We start from the raw sequence: 11835 nt of genomic DNA on the forward strand, positions 1-11835 counted from the left end.
AAATCTTTAAAAAAAAAAAAGAAACATTACTAATTTTTTCCAGAATACTTTATACTAACCTTATTTTAATGTTACCTCATCCTGTGTTTTAACCTTTTCACACTATTTATATAGAAATATTTTTTTGGGGGGGGCACCTGGGTGGCTCATTCGGTTAAGCATCCAACTCTAGGTTTTGTTTGGGTCATGATCTCAGGGTCTGTGTGCAACACGGAGTCTGCTTGAGATTTTTTTCTCCCTCCTGCACTCTCTCTCTGTTTCTCTCTCTCTCTCTATCCTCCCAAATAAATAAATAAATATTTTTTTAAAGAGAGAGATGTTCTTTCTTTCCCTGAAACCCTAAAATGCCTTTAACTGCTACTTTGTATAAAACATTCTCTATGATATTTACATGATTCTAGTTATTATCCTGCTGCCTCTAAAAAATACTTTAGTCTTCCTATTAATTCAATTTCATCATTTAAGACTTTCCTGAATAATATGATTTAGTTTCTTTACTTAGGATATTGTTTGTGCTACCTTCTGTCCACTTTGAATGGATTATGTCCTCAGAAGTTCACTTTTTTTTTTTGCCATACTCAGAAAGATATGATTTGAAGCTTCCTGATCCATTGCTCTTATCTCTTTTCTAATATAAAATATAATAGTACACCGAGACTTTATCCACCATATCTGAACTATGCTGCTGAATAGTCTTAAGTTTTCCTCGTTTCCTCATAGAATGCTGACAAAATGACCCATTTCAGGGAGCGAAGATTCCCTTGGGTGAATCTGAAGGACTTGTCAGCAGAACATACATGTCTAGCCCCTATGATTTGCAAACTTCACCCCCAAGCATTTGTCTACTTTTCCTGTTAGTTCCCAACATTCTGGCATCGTCCTCCTTTCTACAAGTATGTCAAAATCCTTTTTCCATTGCACGTCTTGAGTACTGTCTATTCATACTCTGTAGCTGAGCCCTCTGGTGGCTACACCATCCATCCCTCCATTTTTTTTCTCCTAGTCAAACACTGGCTTTGTTCCTGGTGGTCATGTGTTCTATTGCAGACCACAGTTTTAATCTCCTTCACTTTTAGGGATGGCCACCTTGTAGTAATTTTAGTGGTTGAGTGGAGATTCTAGCAAAGTTCTTTGAGACAGTAGACTAAGTGACAGGAATCCATTTTTCTGCCAGCTTTTCTGCAGAGTCCTACCCAGAAAATAGAGGTAGTGGCTGCTGGAGAGCAGAAATCAGACATTAAAAATGGCAGAGCAAAGTTGGCAGACTGTGTCTCTAACTACTTTGAAGAACATCATCTCAGTCCTGGACTTTCCATGTGGCACTCACAGAAAAGCAAATAAATACTGCGTTTAGGCTACGGGGCTGGTGTTTGATAATCACAGTCAGAGTCCCTAGCCAGAAGGGTTCCTGTGACTATGGCTTTTTCTTATTCTTGCTGTGACTTCTACTTCTCACGAGAACCTTTGTTGAGTAATCCACATTTTTGTTGGAACTGCTCTGAGTAGTTCTGACAAACTATCCCCTATGATGTAGAGTGGTTATTTGAGCTTCTTATTGTCTCTGAGATGGTAGAATCATAATTCAAACTTAGGTCTGACTCAGAAACCCAAATTTCAAGTTCTACTCAAATATTTCACATATTTGTGGTATTTTATTATATTCTGTCGAACTTCGTTTCATGTCTTTAACCACGTGGCTTAGAACAACATAGCAGAAACACCTTTACCCTGGCCTCACTTGCATTTGATGTGCTTACCTTTATGACTGAGTCCAGAGAGGCTCAAATAAACAGAGCAGATCTTTCTGGAAAGGTGGTCTTACCACACCTGGTCCCCACCCCACACAGCCACGGATAACTTGTTCCCCTTCTCTCGCTTGGTCAGGGTGCTATGGTATAACCTTATGAAGGGGTCAGTGTGTTTTACCCACCACTCCCCCATAATGACTTTGTCCAGTAGATTTTTTCCTTATTCTAAAAATGTATCATTCCTGCTATGCAGATGGTATATAAGTATACCATTTTCCGGCACCATCAGGCATATCAGTATATGTCAGAACCGAAACCCCCTCACCTACGGTGTATCTCGTAGTAATGCACAACCATGCACACAAGGATACATGTTCTACCACATTATTTACGGGAAATTCCTAGCAGTGTTAACTAAACCAGCACCATCCCTGCTCCTCCTTTTATTTTATTTTATTTTGTTTTATTCTTACGGTACATTCTACATCCTCCATATGAAGCCTTTGTCGGTCTGCCTCTCCTGTGAGATTTTTAGGTTCTAAGAAAGCACTGACGTTGTCCACATCCATTTCTATATGTTCAGCATGTAGGACAGTGACAGATTCATAAGAAGTGATTACAGCAGATACGCTCATGAAATCAATCATTGCAAACATCTGGGGGACTACTTTTAACGAGAATCTTCTGGTGCAAACAGTGACCTCCATTTCACCAGTAACGAAACCAAGGTGGAAAAAATGGGAGGCTCTTGCCCAGTTTTGGACAACAGATGAGCAGAATTGGAGAACTTGAGCCCAAATCTCTGTCTGAAAAATCTATGCTCTTTGGATTGTATCGAGAGCAGAACTTCCCCAGCGCCTCACGGTTCACGTTCCAAGAGCTCTTTCCTTCTTCACTGCTCATCGTGCTGTTCACACGCTTTTAGTTGGGACGTCTGGCGTTACTCACTTTCTCTTTATCCTTTGCATGTTTTTTCATCATTAGTACCTATTTTCACCCTCTTTCTCTCTTAATCCTGAGAGGGTTATCAGAGGTGCCTCCGTGAGCGCCAGCCCGTCCCTCCCCACCCCCCATCCCCATGCAGTGCTGGGAGCATCTGCTTCTTTTCCTGACAAATGAACTAAATTTGTGAGGTTTGAGCTGAAACCTTACTCTCACTTGGCATTCTCTCCTTCCTTTGACTATCTACAGGAGCTTTTCTCAATAGATTTTTGGTTGGTTGGTTGTTTTGTTTGTTTTCAGTTGTTACTCACCTTCCTCTGTTCTATGCCTGGTTTTCATTATTTGACTCTATGGATGATACCAGTCTTTTTCTCTTCAAAGGTGGTGAATTCATTCTACATCTTCAGAGTTACTTCCCATGGCCATTTTATTAAACCACACCCTTCTCCACACAATCAGAGGATTTGTAATGAAAGTAACTCGGTGTTTTCCGTTCTGCAGCCGAGAGATAATGGCCGTTAGCTGTGTTGGGTTTTTGGTGGTTACTTTCGCACTTTGGATGCATGTGTGGCTCCCTTGGCATCTTGCAGGTAGGGCCGGCCCCTCTTCTTTGAGTTCTCAGATTATGGATGTTTTCTTAAACTGATTGGTTCCCCTAGGTTTTTTAAAATTAAATTTCCCATCTTGAGAATGTGTTCTTAGCTATAGAGTGCTTCTCTGATCACAGACAGGCCTGGCTGGGCTTTCCAAATGTTGTAAGTCTGTCTTAGTCCATCTGCTCTTAAATGAAATTATATCCCCTGAAACTGTGACTTTATGAGTAATTACCAAGAACAGGTTCATGTCATCATTTCACAACTTAAATAAAAAATTCTTCATCTCTGAAGGAAAGACAATGTCCTGTAAATAACACGTGCCCTCAGAAAGGCACTCTGGATTTGGACTGAGGGGTGCTCTTTCTTAGGTGGTGAATATATATCACCTAAACCCACTTCTTCACCTAAAACTCTTTCCGAAGCATGTGTCCATTTTCTCTTCAAAGAATAAGAATCAGAAACATCTCCTTATACCTAAGATAAAGAGCCCAGTGTCCAGAGTGATTTGCGTTCCCTAACAGCTGCCTAACATCAGTGAGCTCCCTCTGCCCTGCTTGTTCATTTTCACACTGGACCTCACAGTGCCCTCCTTCATTCTTGGTCCGAAGCCCTCTCTTCCCTGTAATGTCCATCCCAGCTCTTACACGGCTCCCACCACTGGAAATCCACCCTTCCTCTCCTCCCTGCACTCACACTAGTACTTAGCTCTGCTGTGTATCTCCTCCTACTCAACTGTCCCCCTGTCCCCCCAACCATGAGGTCATTACAGTGGTCATGGCTTCCACACGATATTTTGGTTCTGTTCCTAGATCTCAAAAGTTCTGTGTGCTCCCTTTCACTGTGAAGTCTCTCTCTCTCTCTCTCTCTCTCTCTCTCTCTCTCTCTCTCTAGCTTGGCTGAAGAACAAAGATCATGAGTCTTTCCTTTATTCTTGCTTTCCTATCTCCACTCCTCTATTTTTTGTTTTTCATTTTTCTTTATCTATGTTTAGCTTGCCCATTTCCTCCTCTATTCAGGGCTCCTGCTTTCCAGCATCAGCCAAAGCCTGGGGGCAAATGCTTGACTGTATCCAGTCTAAGCCCTCCAGTATTTCCCCTGATGTCCTCACACCTGCAACCTCCTTTTTCTGGTTTGCCTTTCCACATTTGACTCCTAGGTGCCCGCTCTTCTGACCATCACCCCCATAATTCTCACTACAGGATGTTTTGTTCAGTTTTCAGGCCCTCCCATCCATCCTTTAAGCTAGATGGATCTGGGTCTATTAAGCCATTTCAAAGAAACAGAACCTGGGCAGCCCATTTTATATCTTTTTACATGATCTGCAGGATTACACTCTAAAAACTAAGCAAACTTCCCAACCAACCATGGGGACCGTAAGAAAGTGATTTGTTTGAACACAGATCTCAAGACGGTACAGATTTCTTCCTTCTTTAAATTAATATAATGGATTGGTAAATGAGCAGACTTAGTAATAAATTCTACAGCCCTTGACAAACTTCTGTTTAGTCCCCACAGCCCTGGTATCAATCAGGTCAAGCAGTAATATTCCAAAATTAGCATTTCATTTAAAAGAGAAAGCTCATGCTAGAATTTTCCCTCACATCTGCTTTCCCAGCCTGATCAGTTCTGCAGCCCAAGGTTATGATAAGGCCCAGTCATATGAGAAAAAGTCACTCTTACTGAGTTGTCATATCTAGAAATTGGTCTTCAGGTGCAAGATATGAAGGACAAAGAGAAAATAAGAATTTTTTTTACATATCACACCACTTTTTCTAATAGTCAGGTTATTTTCAGTCCTTTAGAGGTACGCAAACAGGTGTTAGAAGATAAAATAGGCATATATTCAATTAGACCAAATTTCCAAAATCTCCTTGCAATTACTTTATTCTTGCTTCTTTTTTATTGTTTCTTCTGCTCTTTTGATGTATTGAAGACTACTCTGCCAATTATAATTGCTAGTTCTGAGTTCACTTGTCACTTTTGGGTAACTGCCACATTGAATCAGCTGTTTCAAGGAGAGAGGTAATTCCGAGTAGCTCTGCTTTTTCTAAAGATTTATTTATTTATTTGAGCGAGAGGGAGAGAGTGTGCATGCATGTGCGAGGGTAGAGAGGAGCAGAGGGAGAGAGAGGCAGAGAAGCAGAATCCCTGCTCAGTACGGAGCCCCATATAGGGCTCGATCCCCAGACCGTGAGATCATGACCTGAGCGGATACCAAGAGTCAAAGCCTTAAGGAACTGAGCCACCCAGGCGCCCCTAGAATAGGTCTGCTGTTTAAGGAATTACTTACCAGGAAACAAATTCCACTACCATGTCTTTTAAGATGTTTCTAAAATTTTAAACGTTGTTTAAAATAATAAACTTTCGTTTATTATGATTATCCTGCCAGAATAATCCCTTTGAGCAAGCAGTCAATAAGTTCTCCTGAAATGCATCATTAGTAATGTTAGCGTTTCTCCATTATCCACCTTCCCTGCAGCAAGTACGTATTAGCTTCCACATTTTATAAAAATCACATGTAATTTGCATGACAGGACAGGTGGGCATTTCCCCATAGTTTATTAAAAAATTTAGAAGTCACTTTTGTCACGGCATTCAAGACTTGTCAGTGATCTCTAGAAGAAGGTGGTGATTAATTTCTGACCCAGATATGGGATCTGATTTCAGCCCAAAGAAATGAGTGATTACTGACATGTTCATCTACTTCATCGGTTTCTCTGATAGTCTTGAAGATACCAGTTGATTTTCAGATGCAGAATTAAGTTCTGCAAACGGATGTGCATTAGGCACTGCACGTTTGAGACTGGATTTGGAATGCTGGCCCTGGAGTTGAGCCTTTTGTCTGTTTTACATCTGCACATCCCGTGAACCCTCTTTAGTTCTCTCTGTCTGCCCTGACCACAGCCCTGCGAGCAGCTCAATATCCCAAAACGGTGCTTTAGATGATAGTCATTAGAAAGAGGTGCGAATCCATCCAACTCTGCCAGCTTGGGGGCTTAGCTCTAATCACCGTTAAGGAAGGTAATGATTTAGTGGGTGGAAGAATGAGTATGAGAAAAAATGATTAGACTCTACAGGAGTTTCATAACCAATCTCCACAGAAAATTATTCTGTGTCTCTGCTGATCCACTCGATTCCATGTTTGGAAATTATCCCTGAGAATAAAGGGAGATTGAAAATTCTCCAACCCAAGACACAGTCAGGCTTTTCTCTTTAATAGGGGCTATACAATTTTAGCATTATTTCCCCCAAATCCCAAAGTTGTGTTAGTCTACCATTAAGGCAAAAAGTAACTACTATTTTAATGCCAGTAAGACAATAATATTAGTATCTAATGAAGTAGAGGCTTCTGGATGATGGCAAACTAAGTTTTCTAGTAACCCCTTAAGACTTTTAGAAAAGCTGTAAGTGAAGCAAAACTTAATCACTGAAGATTTGGGAAGAATGTGTTCCAGACCAAATAAATGCCCTGGATTCGGTAACAGTGTAACGGTTACAGTAACAGCTGTAACAGAGAAGAACCCTCCTCCTCTCACTCCTGATCCCTTGCAAAGCCTTGCAAACCCTTGCAAACTGTGCTGTGGCTTTCTGATTTTACAAGTGGTTAAGAGATGTCTAAAAACATCATCATAGTCAGAGTTGAGGAATGATAATAATCTTCATTTAAATGAGTGATCACTCAGCAAAAAAAAAGGTTTGTAATAACCATAAACCATAAAGGGCCAATGTTGGTACAGTGGCTCCCTGCTCTTAGTGTTACCCTCGGAATGATCTTTCATGGGGCAGGAAGAGGCATCTCTCTGAGCTTGTGAGGTCGGGACATTCACTGACCTCAAGAAAACTGGACAGGTGGGGACGCTGGGAGCTCATATTTCTGTCCTATTGGAGAGGAACTGGTGATCCAAGTGTTTGCCAGAAAGCTAATGGTCCTGGTATGGATGTGGTTTGAATGGAAGGCTAGATTTCTGTAGGCTTTGAAACTGGCTAAATCTGTGCCGGGACTTCTCCATAAAGAAATACATCGTTTCTTTGAAGGGACAAAGAAGGCTTTGCACACACCCCATGACTTTGATATGTGCATGTTTGAATGCAGAGCTGCAAGGAGTATTTGTCGAATACTAAAAACAGTTTTAGGCTTGTTCTTCCAGATGTCAGAGGTCAATTTACAGTTTTACTTAAGGTTAGACATATCACTATCATGAATGCAATGCTTGTTGGAATAAGGAAGTAAGTTGTAAATTCTTTAAACCATTTTTAATATATTTGGAACAAGTAAGAACATCATTGTTTTCAATGGTGTGTGACCAAACACAGAAAAGCCAACTTTAGGACATTATTTAAGGAAACATTTTAAAAAATGCCTTTGAGGTCTAGATCTGTTCTGTCCAAAAGTAGGGACAAACTTCTCATTCCCCAGCTTCAGAAAGAAGAGTACAGTGTCTTACAAGGGAGAGAGACGACAGAGACAATGGTCCAGGTGTTTTGGAGAGGAGAGATGCTCAAACATGGAGCACATAATTATTTTCAAGACACTCTTAAAAGTGGATTTTTTTTCTGAAGCCTACAGTAAGGGTACAAAAAATTTTTAACCAAGGACTATTGCTTTTCTAGATGTGGACAATGGATAAAGGACCTATTGAGGGTTGTAAGAAAGTCTCAGTACCTGGGAGATACTCTATTGGCTTACAGCTGCTAAGGTCAGAATAATAAGGCTTACTATTTCATTTTAGAAAACAGCTAACTGAATTTCTGAATTGGCTTTTTGTGTGTGTGTTCACCTTAAAGGAAACTCTGACAGTCTAAGCAGGTTTCATTGGTCACACAAACTGGACCCCAGTTAAAAAAATCAAAGATGATTACATTTCTACACACAGAAATTATCATCTTGTGGTTCTCATGAAAATTGGGAGAGAATTTTATTATCATGTCTCCCTTCCTAAATTTCTAAGTTTTGAAAAGGTACGCTCTTACTTTTTTCTTTTGGCGGCTGTCTCGTTGCCTAAAATACAAAATTAAGAATGTAGACATGACTATTTAATGTACGCAAAATAAAAGTATATCCATGACCTCTGCATACACATGGGTACATCTATATGCTTGTTTTTATATAAAAATCTCTGGAATAACATATGATTGTGGAATTTCTCTCAATAGTATTTCAACAGGAGCAAGGAGATACAAATGTGAAAGGAAAATTTGAATCTAATATAACCGATAAGTAGGATATACTAACCTAGACATTATATCTTTATTTTTTGGTGACTTGATCCCTGAAATTTGAGTATTCTTGTAAGTTTTTCATGGCACGATATGATTTATCTGTGTTGCCTAGTCTTGTGTGGAAATATTCTCTGACATCTTTACTTCCTGATAATATTTTTTGTGTGTGATTTTGGTAGGTTTACATTGAAATAATAAATATAAACCCAAGCATCTCAGAAAAGTTACTCAAAACTCAGAGTTTTGTAAGGGGGCATGAAATTTCTAAAATGGTGTCTGATCCTGAAATTTGGTCATACCTAAAAGGCTGTTGTTGGGGTGAAGTTTTGCTATGACTAGTTTCTATAAGCTAGATGTGGGCACCTCAAAGCCGAGGGTGTGTGTATGTGTGTGTCTAAAAGTGGGACTTTATGCTGTCAATTAAAGATGGCTCAGAGGCCTCACGGATTGGAGTAGTTGTTTCCTTGTGTCCCAGTGAAAAGTTGTGAGCTGGAGGTGTGAACTGCCACTTAGCTAAAGGCTATTAATACACACAGGGTGGAAGTTTCTTTTTTTCTTTTTTTTATTTTAAAGATTTTATTTATTTTTTGATAGAGAGAGAGACAGCAAGAGAGGGAACACAAGCAGGGGGAGTGGGAGAGGGAGAAGCACGCTTCCCACTAAGCAGGGAGCCCTATGCAGGCTTGATCCCAGAGCCCTGAGCAGGATCCCAGGGCAGACGCTCAATGACTGAGCCACCCAGGTGCCCCGAAGCTAGAAGTTTCTAAGAGAGAGAACATCAGAAGAGAAATTGCACACCGCTCAGTTAGAATCTGCAGGAAGAAGACGCAGGCTCAGAGAGTGGCTCGCCTAGGAGAAAGTTGTTCAGTCTCTCTACCTAAGCCCTGCTCCCTCTGCAGACCTTCGTATCTGATGTTCTTGTCTGGACTTTTGTGCTGATGTTCTCTTCCCATGCCTGGCCCATTTCCATCTTACAGTTCTCCCCAGGAAGAGAACTATAATGCTCAGTCTCGCTTGATCGACTCTAACCTTCTTCCCAAACACATGTCCAGTTACCCCATCATTTTGACCACCAGACCGCTTCTTCTCACTGACATTCCTCTCTTTTCTGCTGATCCTTGTCCTTATCTGATCCAATCCAGCCCCGTGGCGGGCAGTGACTCCTGAATGCATCCCTGTAGCCCAAACATCTCGGATGAATGCCAGTATCAGGTGTCCGCACCGCCTGCTGGACATTTCTGCTCGGACGTCTAGGGAACGTTTCAGATTTGACATGCTAAAATGAGCGACTCCCATCACTCTGTTTCCCTCCCAACTTACTCTTTCCTCAGTCTTTCCAATCTCAGTTAATGGAAACACTGCCCTTCACTTTGCTCGGAACAAAAAGTTCCGAGTGATCCTTGCTCCCCCCCACACCCCTTATCCTATCGTTGAGGTTATCTTTTATTGAAACAAAGATGACTTATCTTAGCATCCATCTATCTTCTAAGTATAAGGTGCATTTTTTTTACATTTTTCTTCTTCTTTTTTAAAAATTTATTTATTTATTTATTTATTTATTTATTTGAGAGAGAGAGAAGAGGGGCGGAGGTGGGGGCGTTCAGGGAGAGAATCCCAAGTAAACTCCTCACTGAGCACAGAACCCGGTGCAGGGCTTGATCTCAAGACCCCTGAGATCATGTCCTGAGCTGAAACCGAGAGTCGGACACTTAACTGACTGAGCTGCCCAGGTGCTCCCCTACCTTGTTCTTTATCTTTTTCTAGTGGAAATTAGACAAGTTCTACCATATATTACTCAGTTCTCCAAAACTGTTTAATGCGGGAAAATTGTGTAGGCTAGCTTATTACTGGTTAGTGCATGAATTAGATACTCTTTTTAGCATTTAACATTTTCCAAATGTCAGGTTTATGTTAAGTTAGATTTTAAACACTCAGAGAATTACATACTTCAAATCTCTAAATATTTTGACAATATATAGATAATTTTTAAATGATACAGCCTTCAGAAATTGTGGGGCCAATGGCAGTTGCTACGTGGATGGAATTACAGAGGATGTATACGCGGCATATGGACTACACATGGGTAAAAAGATGCTGTAATCTCATGTTGCCATGAGATTTTTCTCTGTCGCTATTTCCTTTAGAGCCAAACTGGGAATTAGATAATCCCATCATGTATCTTTTTCAATGTTTTGGATTACTAAAGCATCCATGATTACATTTTTTACATCTCTATATCAGTAATAAGACATTGGCTATTTTGGGAAGATATTTGTCTTAAAGACCTAACTAAAAAAAACTATAGAATTTGAACACTACATCCACTCATTTAGGGTAAAAAGGAAATTTTTTTGCCATGACAATGTAAGACTGAATTTCTTTATAAATTTATAGACAGGCATTAAATTTTGCACACATATACACCCACACACGATATATATTTTTAAAGGATAATGCTCAGTTGCGGTCATGTGAATGTTTTTTGTTCGGTAGTTGAAGTAATGTTATAGAGGATAACCCAACCCAATGGGGCTAAAGCCTTAACCTCTACCTTAAAGTGTGAGTTTCTTTCCCATGGAAACAGATCACCAATGTGAAATTGTTCTTGAGCACAGTATTACGAAGTATCCTCATCTTTTCCATATTTCTACTGAAGGACAATAAGTAACAACCCATATGAAGATTCCCTGCCTTCTCTGCAGTTTCTACCTGCTTGTCCTCTTTGACATGGGAGATGCTTCAGAAACCGATCCCGTGTTTCCAGGCAAGACTGAGTGATAACACTAACAACGCAGCAGGGGTTCACAGAGTAATCACTGTATTCCAGACCCTCTTCCAAAGGCTTTACGCACATGAACTCATTTAACCTTTGGATCCATGCTTCAAGGTACGCACCATCATTTGTACCTATTCTACAGATGAAGAAACTGAGTCCAAAGAAGTCCGTGATACTTCAAAGATCCCCACATCTACTCAGTGGTAGATCCAGGCTTCCAAGGCAAACGGACTGGTTTTTACAATTTAACGAAGTTTCCCTTGGACAAGATGAGTAAGTTCTGGAGAAAGGTGAGTCGTTAACAATCCTGTCTTGGGGCACCTGGGTGGCTCAGTGGGTTAAGCCGCTGCCTTCGGCTCAGGTCATGATCTCAGGGTCCTGGGATCGAGTCCCTCATGGGGCTCTCTGCTCGGCAGGGAGCCTGCTTCCTCCTCTCTCTCTCTCTCTCTCTCTCTCTGTCTGCCTCTCTGCCTACTTGCGATCTCTCTGTCAAATAAATAAATAAAATCTTTAAAAAAAAAAACAGTCCTGTCTTGTCTATTTAAAATTTGCT

The sequence above is a fragment of the Meles meles genome, chromosome 18, assembly GCF_922984935.1.
Source record: "Meles meles chromosome 18, mMelMel3.1 paternal haplotype, whole genome shotgun sequence".
Classification (NCBI taxonomy): domain Eukaryota; kingdom Metazoa; phylum Chordata; class Mammalia; order Carnivora; family Mustelidae; genus Meles; species Meles meles.